The sequence below is a fragment of the Rhinoderma darwinii genome, chromosome 11 (assembly GCF_050947455.1).
Source record: "Rhinoderma darwinii isolate aRhiDar2 chromosome 11, aRhiDar2.hap1, whole genome shotgun sequence".
NCBI classification, from domain to species: Eukaryota; Metazoa; Chordata; class Amphibia; order Anura; family Rhinodermatidae; genus Rhinoderma; species Rhinoderma darwinii.
The window spans coordinates 53,473,188-53,483,538 of NC_134697.1; the positions used below are offsets into that span (position 1 = coordinate 53,473,188).

Here is a 10,351-nt window from a genome sequence, read left to right on the forward strand (position 1 = left end):
TGCAACCCGCAAGTGAATGAAGCTTGCAAACAGCATATAGCCCTAACTTTTTAATTCTAGATTAGAATCTTGAATTTACACACTGGGGTGCATATTTTAAGATATTTTTAAGTTCATAATTGGTGGTACGCTTTAAATACGACTGAGCTGTAATACCAAATACAGCCCATGGATAAGAATGGCGCTGTTTTGAGAAGAAAGCAGCCATGTTTATATTCCCAAAACTCTTTATTTGCATCACTTTAATAACATTATTGTAAAATTGTAACAACATACTCACTCTCTCTGGTTTCTGATGGAATGGAGGTTACTGAAGAAGCTGAATCAGAACATGATAAACCAAAAATGTTATTATAAATGTTTTATAGTTTATAATTTATTAATATTATTATTAATAGTCTGCTTTATACTTTATAGAAAGTGAGGTATAATACTTTGAATCCGGTTTGTTGCGTGGATTTATTTCCCTGTCTATCTTCATTATACCCTACACACTTTATCTGGATTATAGGTTTTATGTGCACCATACATTTTTGTTAACATCTCCTGTGCACCCAGCAGTTGCACCATGTAGCCCATTATATGATTATAAGGTAATTCTACTCAAACTAAGGCCTCATGCACACGACCGTAGTGTTTTTCTGGTCCGCAAATTCCAGGACCGTGTTCCGTGAAATGTCATCCGCAGTTCATCCGTATGTAATCCGCAGTTCATCCGTATGTAATCCGCAAAATGCGGATGAAAAAAAAAAAGCCTAGGTAAAACAGGATGACGACAGAACTCATTCCCGGTCGTCGCCTAGCAACACTTCCGCAAATCCGCAAAACTGCGGATGACACACGGAGGTGTATCCGCAATTTCCACGGGCCCATTGACTTCTATTGGCATGTCCGCATCAAATTTGCGGCCCGTAATAAGACATGTCCTGAGTTTCTGCGGCACGGATTTGCGGACATGCGGAGACCCGTGAAAACACGGATAGTGTGTATGGGCCCATAGAAATGAATGGGTCCGCAATTCTCCCGTGGATTTGCGGGGGAATTGCGGACGCAAAAACACGGTCGTGTGCATGGGGCCTAAAGCTTGGGTACATCTAATCTGTGGGCATGTAGAAGATTGGAGGTGGCGAGAACAGAGAGCATGTCTCACTTATTTTTCTTGGTTGCATTTTCAGTATTGTCACCATGCATTTCAGATTTTGCTAATCCTCTCCCATCAGGAAATCAATATAAAGGGTTTCAACCCTTATATTACATTTATGACCTGTTACAATTGGCAGAGCGTGAAAGGATATATATAATAAAAAAAATATTGTTTTGGGGCAACCCCATTTAGGACAGATAACCATGGAGCGCGGTGGCTCAGTGTTTTGTACTGTTGCCTTTGAGACAAAGGTCTTAAGTTTCATTCCAACATCTGCATAGAGTTTTTTCCCATATTTCTGTGGGTTTGCTCCCACACGCCAAAAGCATTCTGATTGGTTTATTGGCTTCCTATGAAATTGGCCAAATTGTTTGTCTAAAATACGAAAATTAAATTGTGAGCCCAATGGGGGGCAGTGACTGATGATGATCTCTGAATGGCGCTTCAGAATATTTTGGTGTATATAAGGCTATGTTCACATCTGCATCAGGGCTCCGTTCCGATGTTCCGTCGGAGCTCTCTGTCGGAACGGAGCAGTGACTGACACAAACGGAAACCATAGGTTTCCATTTCCACACCGTTTGTGTCACTCTGGGCTTTGTTCCGACAGAAAGCTCAGACGGAACGTCGGAACGGAGCCGTGACGCAGATGTGAACGAAGCCTAAGCAACAGAATTAAAGAAATGAATGCATAAAAAATATCAGTTATGTCAGTCAACATTGTATACTTAAAGCTAATATGAACAGGGAAAAACTAGTGTGCCTAACCTGGCGTTGATTCCTCTCAAGCCAAGAAGACTGCCTTCTACTGTTTATCTGTATCCCGTAGATTGATATATTACAACCAGAATATCTTCGTTCAATGTTTACTTATTTTCTACTCGAGCTTATATTTTTAATTGCTCTTGTAACCTTATGGGGATTCCTACCCACACTTCCAGAATATTTCCATAATTTATACTCACCAGGATATGGCCCCTTTTCATACTTCTCTTTCCTTTGAAGTAGTGTAATCTCTCTCCTATTTTTTTCAATTGTTTGGATCAGTTTCGGTACTAGATAAGCATCATGAACAGACAATGAATAGCTGTTCCTTGATACTACATCAGGATAAATTTCTGAGGTATCAAATAACAGAAACACAATTCGTTCCAAATAATCTGGTCTCAGGAGTAAATTTCGTAGGCTTGAGAACTTCTTATCTTTGAATACTGGTACAATGGTGGTTGGGATTATGGTAATAGGGTGACTCATAGCCTGAATAATATTTTGACCTCCAGTCATGTTTCTGGATCCATAGTAGCAATTAAATTCTTTCTGTTCAAGAGGCTTCACAATGCTCTCACTTAGAAAAATATCTATTGCTTTCTGTCTGGAACTTTGCGGGCAAGGAGGTGATACGATGTAGACATCATAGCAGTATAACAGATGGAAAGTCAAGTCACCTGTTAAAAGGAATTTGGATTGTTATGTGAGAACATGAGAAGAATATAGTGACATAAGAGTAATAACAGTAATTCTAACAACATAAACAATTCCCAATGTAATCATTAAAATGTTTAGGTTTTTATGTGATTTATATTTTGGAGTCATGAAATATTCAGCAATATACTTATAAAATCATGGTGTTTCATGTCTTCATATGACAGCAGTGACAAAGTATTTGCTAAAGAGAAACTGTCACCAAGATTATGCTCTCCTAACTCTGGGCAGTATAGCCTAATGACAGGTCCCAGGATACAACAAACTTTCTAACTCAAAAGTGTTGTCATGGTTTGGAAAAAACATAACCTCAACATTAAGTCCTGACCAGCGTTACATGCCAGGCTCAGGGAGAAGTGTCTTCTGGATGGCTCCCCTCTGACTTCCCCCACCTTACTTTGATTGACAAGGGTCTTTCTATACACAAATACAGAAATTAAGTTAGTCCATCAATGTTTAATCGGTGGAGACAGACAGGTTTGAAAAGATAGACCATCAATCTTTAAGACCCAGAAAACCCCGCTAAACTGGACTGCACATTTCACCTATAGGACTCCCTTCTCCAGTGACTTTGTTATAGGTCTTGGTATTCTGCTGACCCCAGAACTTAAAGAGTTATTCCAGACTCAGATATGTGGATATGCCATATAATAACTGATAAATGCTGGTCAAAGCACAAGGACCCGCATCTATATCAAGAACGTGGGTCCCCCTAGCTCCGTTTCGCTTGGTGAGGCGACCGCTTGCCACCGATTCCAGGCGGTGACAATGTGGAAAAGTGGCCACACATGCGTGCAGCTCTCCCCATTATGTTCTATGAGAGTTACGGAAACAGACGAGCAGCGCTGGTGACCCCCAATCTCAATACAGGTGCTGGTCCCAGAACCGGGACCCGCATCTCTGATATGTTTATGGCATAAATATCTAAAATGTCTTTAAAGGAACAGTGTCATCACAAATAATTTTTTTATATGTTAAAGATGTTAGTGCTTTAATAAAAACGTTTATATTCATTTGTGTGTTTGTGTTTTACTGTTTCTTATTTTTACACTTTTTCTTCCCTATGGGGCTGCCATTTTTTGTTCCATTTCTGTGTGTGTCGATTAACGACACACACAGACATGGAATACGGCAGCCCCAGTCCCATAGGGACTGCGAACGGCTCCCGTCCCATTGACTGCCGTGTACGGCGTCTGTGTGGGAGCTGCGCATGCGCCGCTCCCACACAGTCCTATTCGAAATTGGCGCCGTCCGGCGCCATTTTCCTGTGGAACGGAAGTCGCGGCCGGACAGTAATATTACTACTTCCGGTCGCGGCTTCCGGACTTGTGCACATGGAACAGCGGCAGCAAACGGAGCGGACGGGCCGGAGGGAGCCGCGGCGGCAGGAGCAGGTAAGAGATTTCAATGTATGTTAGTGTTTGTGTGTGTTTACTACTGTATGTAAACCTACTACACTGTGGGTTACCTCAAAAAATGGCGACACACAGTGTAGGAGGTTAAACCTTTCAAACCCCTCGTTTATCCCGGCACTAGCCAGGATAAAGGAGGGGGGGATGCTGAGAGCTCACTAGAGCGAGGGCTTTTAACCCAATGTTGCAATGCTGCAATTTTGGGAACTAGCTCCATCTAGTGACCAAAAATGGGTAGTATTATAAATTAGAAAAAATGTATAATATTTCCTGACTCGCGAAAAAAATAAAAAAAATTTGAACAATGTTTAATCACCCACACACTAAATGTTTAATTTTTTTAAAAAAAACATGTTTTTCTGGCAACACATTCCCTTTAAGTCTGTTTTGGTTATCCAGCAATTGATCTTCTGGGTAGCTTAGGTGGAACGGAGGTAGAATAACTATAATGGACCAAGTCATTGCCCAAAGCAATAATGGTCTTTTTTTGCTTTCTAACATCATTATCAGTCAAGATTAGTCAGTCAGGTGCAACTCCAAAGGCTATAGCAAACATATTGTCAAAAACAACCTAACTTAAGCATGGAAAGATATGGTCAGAACTGATATAACTGCTTCCAAATAGAAGGTATCACTTCTACCCCCACAGGAAGAATAAAGCACCACAACAGAAGACATCACTGGTGCCCCCAGACGCAGGCAGAACAAAGCATCACATCACAATAGAAGGGATCACCGGTGCCCCCCACACCCGCAGTCAGAAAAAAAGCATCAAATCACAATGGAAGGGATCACCGCTGCCCCCCCCCCACCCGCAGGCAGAACAAAGCATCGCAAAACAACAGAAGGGATCACCGGTGCCCCCCACCCGCAGGCAGAGCAAAGCATCGCATCACAACAAAAGGGATCACCGGTGCCCCCCCCCCACACAGTCAGAAAAAAGCATCGAATCACTATAGAAGGGATCACCTGTGCCCCCCTCCCACCCACAGGCAGAACAAAGTATCGCATCACAACAGAAGGGATCACTGGTGCCCCCCACCCGCAGGCAGAACAAAGTATCGCATCACAACAGAAGGGATCACTGGTGCCCCCCACAGGAAGAACAAACGGTGGTACAGCAAGTTTATTAGGCAAGCAAATGAAATTATTGCTACGTGTAAATTTAACTTTAAGCAGGCCTTGTATGTTAATATTTTCTGAAGACAACAGGTCAGATAAAGTTAATTGTCTGCAGAAAAGTGTTTTTTCTTAGCATGCATGAGTTAAGTCTAAGCATACCATAAGATAAAAGTTGTGATACAAATCATGCAAATAAAAACATGAAAGATTTTTTGTAAAGATTTTTTATTAAAGATAAGTTTAAGGCACTGCTTTGATTGGTATTAAATAATTATTTCCTTGTTGATGATACTGTCTAACGTAATTGCTTGCAATAATTGCCTTTATCTGATCTTTTGACTCCAGAATATTAAAGGGGTTGTCTCATCAGAGACATCCCCTTTAAGAACAAATCAGATTTTTTTGACTACAGAATATTAAAGAAGTTGTCTAATCAGAGACATCCCCTTTAAGAACAGAGCTGACGTGGCAATCAACTGATTGCCAAATATGTGGCCAGCCAGGCGTTCCGGTATTACATGGTGGCCATGTGACATATTTAATGGAGTAATACAGTAGCAGCTAAACCATGACATCGCTGACAGCTGCTAATGGGCAGCCATGTTTTTTGTTTTCTTTAAATGCAAGGTACATTTTTAGTAGGAAAGAACAATGTGATCAATATGTACACATATAGCTTTATACATACCCAATTTGCTTTGTTCACAACAATCACATACATCTTCATTCATGTCGGACTTTGATTATCTGATGTAATCCGGCACAAAAAAAAGTTAAAACAGAAGAAAACAGTCAGCTATAGAAGAAAATCAAGAAGAAAATAGATGCCTGTGGTCAAGCTCCCCAAGTATGTATTTAAAAAAACCAAAACAACACAATCAGAAAACTAAAACATAGAGTTTAGCAAGCGCTAGAACTTAACACGCCCATACACATAAGACGATAGTCTGGCGATTTTTGGCTGTACAATCTGATGTGTATAAGGGAAAGAAGTATGGAGAATTTTGGATTTTAACATACCCAGAGGTGCCTGGCAGCAGTTTATTCCCCTATCACCATTGAATACATGCATGCTCAACCGAGGGGAGTGTGTATGTGTATGTGGGGGTCGAGAGGAATAGCTGTAGTCTGAAGGAGCATTTTGGCCGAAAGTTATCTTAACTTCATGAGCAGAAACACTGAGTTTGAGGCTGGGTTCACACAAGCATGTTACGTTCGTAATGGACGGAACGTATTTTGGCCGCAAGTCCCGGACCGAACACACTCCAGGGAGCCGGGCTCCTAGCATCATAGTTATATACGATGCTAGGAGTCCCTGCCTCGCTGCCGGACAACTGTCCCGTTCTGTAATCATGTTTTCAGTACAGGACAGTAGTTCCATGGAGAGGCAGGGACTCCTAGCGTCGTACATAACTATGATGCTAGGAGCCCGGCTACCTGCAGTGTGTTCGGTCCGGGACTTGCGGCCAAAATACGTTCCGTCCATTACGAACGTAACATGCTCGTGTGAACCCAGCCTTAGAGTCCAGAGTCTCAATATCAGGGCTCACATGTTTAATGCAGTATTATTGATTTATTACAGCGGTGCATAGATGAAACATTGTGCAGAATTGGACATTAGAAAAATCCTATTGATACTATGCATGCTGCACTAGCCCTGATATTGGAAGTCTTTCTCTAATGAGTTAAATAGGGAATAATGCAGCAAGAAAAAACTGCCCCATTCATGGAACGCAACCGTGGTACTTGTTCTCAATTGAAGCAGTTCTGGGAACAATCTTTAACCTTTTACGGACTAAGCCTATTTTGCCGTTGGGGCCACAGGTATTTTTTTTTTAAGTTGTCGCATACCGGGAGCCATAACTTTTTTATTTTTTCATTGCTGTAGCTATGAGAGTTGACAAAAACGAGCAATTCTGCCATTTGTTGTTTGCATTTTAAACAGCAACACCATACGGAATACCATTCGGAATAATTAACATGTTACCTATGGATCAGTACAATTACAGAGAAGGGCGATAATTTTTTACTACTTATGCACAATAATAGCAGATTGCATAGAAAAAAATAGTTTTTATATCGCTGCATTGCAAGAGCCCTAACGTTTACATTTTTCCATCCATGTAGCCGTATGTGGGCTAGTTTTTTGCCAGACAAGTATATTTTTTTAATAGAAACATTTTAACAAAATATAAAATTCCTCTTCAATAGTCTAACACTTTTGTGTGTCTATCGGACTCCCTGAATGTGGTTCTGCGGTACTTTACAGATCTTTATACTATTGTACACTTGTGGCACCAAAAAAGTCATAACATTACTGGTACTTTGTCAAAACCATAAAACTAGCAATTAACACATTCCTTTCCATTCATTAGTCATATAAATAGGCTTTTTCTGCTTTAATATTGAATGGGACAAAACACCACCTGCCATACTGTACTATACAGTGGCTTAAATCCTACAAAATGTTGGAGAATTTCTATATTTAAAAACAGTAAAATTCAGGACATCTATGGACCTTTTAACACGAATCTTGTAAAGCAATGGACCCCTAAATGAATTCTGTTAATATCAATTTGTTTGAAATTAATGACATTTTATAAAATAGCTGAGTTTACATTGAGATTTATATTATTTATTTAATCCTACATACATTGAAAAACGTCAGGTTAAAAAAACGCACATGTAAATGTGCTTTAAAGGATAGTAAAAAGCATAATTTGTAAAAGTTATTTGTACATAAAAAATAACATTAGTGGAAAAAAAAGAGGAAATGGTTTCCAGAACGTAAGAAAAGAAAAATCACAAAAATGTATACATAGTTTAGAAATGATTAAAGGCTAAAACAATGTAAAATGAGACAATTCATTTCAGGTAATTAAATTTGAGGTAAAGTATCTTGCAAATCATCAGTTAATAATACCACAAAATTTTTAATTAAAACTACTGATTCCCTAGAGGAATCGGTAGAGGAACTTGTCGGGATTTGTTAGGGTATGTTCACACGGCCTATTTACGGACGTAAATCGGGCGTTTTTGCCCCGAATTACGCCCGAAAATAGCGCCTCAATAGCGCTGACAAACATCTGCCCATTGAAAGCAATGGGCAGACGTTTGTCTGTTCACACGAGGCGTATATTTACGCGCCGCTGTCAAATGACGGCGCGTAAATAGACGCCCGCGTAGAAGAAGTGACCTGTCACTTCTTTGGCCGTAATTGGAGCCGCTATTCATTGACTCCAATGAATAGCAGCGCTAATTACGGCCGTAATTGACGCGGCGTTCAAGCGCCTGCACATGCCGGTACGGCTGAAATTACGGGGATGTTTTCAGGCTGAAACATCCCCGTAATTTCAGCCGTTATGGACCCCCGCCGTGTGAACATACCCTTAAAGTGGCAAGTTTCCGGCAGTTACATTTACTATATACACATAAAGTAACACAATCATTTAGTAACATTACTTTTCATTTCTAGCTATTTTATATTAAAACAATTTTCTATTAAACTTACGTTTTTTTGCGACCAGATTGTAATGCTTTGATCTTTCTCCTGCAGTTTCTTCTTTGTAACTGTAGATATTTTCTAGTTATTCCATTAAACCCTTACACTGGTAAATCCAGAAGTGGTTAGTGATGAAAATAAATACAATAAATGTCCTGTAGACTGAAGGCATTCAATGATACAAGTGGTTAAGGAATATAGTGTCCAAAAAGGAAATCATGAAGGAACATTAGAAAGAAAGCAGAAGATGTAGGGTTATTACTGCCCTGTGCAATTTTGTGTTCTCATTGAACTTCCTAGAAAATTTACAAAATTGAAACAAAAAATTCTGATTGCAACAGAGACCTCTAAACCTCAATAACAGGAAAAAGGAGTAACAATATTTAACAGTTTACAAAATTCTGAAAATCATATCAATTTTAAGACTCCATATTCCTTTTACATTGGTAAATGTAGGTAAAAATGTAAAAAAAAATATTTCAGTGTTCTTCTATCTAGTGAACAGACTCGAGTTTGCAACATAGTTGGATACATTTTCCTCCATTTTGTTCCCGTCACTCCAGTACAGTTCATTTTTTCCTCTCTGACTGATTTTATTTTGGGACAGAATTCTGTCCACAATGACATCGTAATGGCACAGATGCGGGACAATTGCTTCTTTAGCAAGACATAGTGATAAGTACAGGCAAATATGTCTATAGCGAGATGCATCCATTACGAATACACCACTTCACTTCTCTTCTGTATGCCGCACAAATTTATTAATGTGGCATATTTCTAACAAAATAACCTTCTACCACATGTGTCCCCTAGTTTATGTGGAAATGTAATAAGAATTTGAAGAAAACATATACCATAGTGTCTGAAATAATACCCATTATTTCCTCCTTTAAATTTTTTTGGGTCAGCATGTTCACTACACCACTAGATGAATACCTTTAGGGGTCTAGTATTTAAAATGGGGTAATTTCTGGGTGTTTTTTTTTGTTTGTTCAGGCAGCTCAATGCCTCTAAACGCATTGTATGGGGCCTAGAATTTATTCACTTGTGCCCCAAAAGCCAAAGGTGCTCCCTCTCTTTTTGGTCCAGCCACTCGCCTAGTAAGCAGATCGAGGCCACGATGGGGGTGTTTTTGAACAAAAGAGAAACAGGGTAATAGATATTGGGGTGTGTTTCTTCATTCTCATGTTCGCTTTCCAAAGAAATCTGTCTTTACAATGACACATTTGTGAAAAAAGTGGAATTTTATTTTTTACACCTGCTTTGCATTAAATTTAGCAAACAACTGTGGGGTCAAAATACTCACTACACCCCCTAGATAAATACCTTAAGGGGTCTAGTTTTCTAAATGGGGTCATTTATCAGGAGTTTCTATTGTTCTGGCAGCTCAAAGTCTCTCTAAATGTGCAGTGGGGCCTAAAACATTTTTAAGCAAAATGTGACCTGAAAGCCTCCGGGTGCTCCCTTCCTTTTGGACCATGCCATGTGTCCAGGCAGCGTATTAGGGCTACAATGGGGGTATTCTGGAAAACAGGAGAAGCAGGGTGATAGATTTTGGGGTGTGTTTCTTGATTCTCATGCTTGCTTTATAAAGAAATCTGTCTTTACAATGACACATTTGTGGAAAAAGTGGAATTTTATCACCTGCTTTGCTTGAATTCTTACAAAAAAACTGTGGGGTCAAAATAC

General features: G+C 39.7%; 1 long non-coding RNA gene across 1 annotated transcript; it reads right to left on the bottom strand.

Moving 5' to 3' along the window:
• Positions 1–2,264: 2,264 nt before the first annotated feature.
• Positions 2,265–8,803, bottom strand: LOC142664047 (uncharacterized). The gene is made up of 3 exons (XR_012851180.1): positions 8,672–8,803; positions 5,849–5,907; positions 2,265–2,589 (listed from the first exon to the last, which is right to left on the bottom strand). It is a non-coding gene; the product is annotated as an uncharacterized LOC142664047 (long non-coding RNA).
• Positions 8,804–10,351: the final 1,548 nt, after the last annotated feature.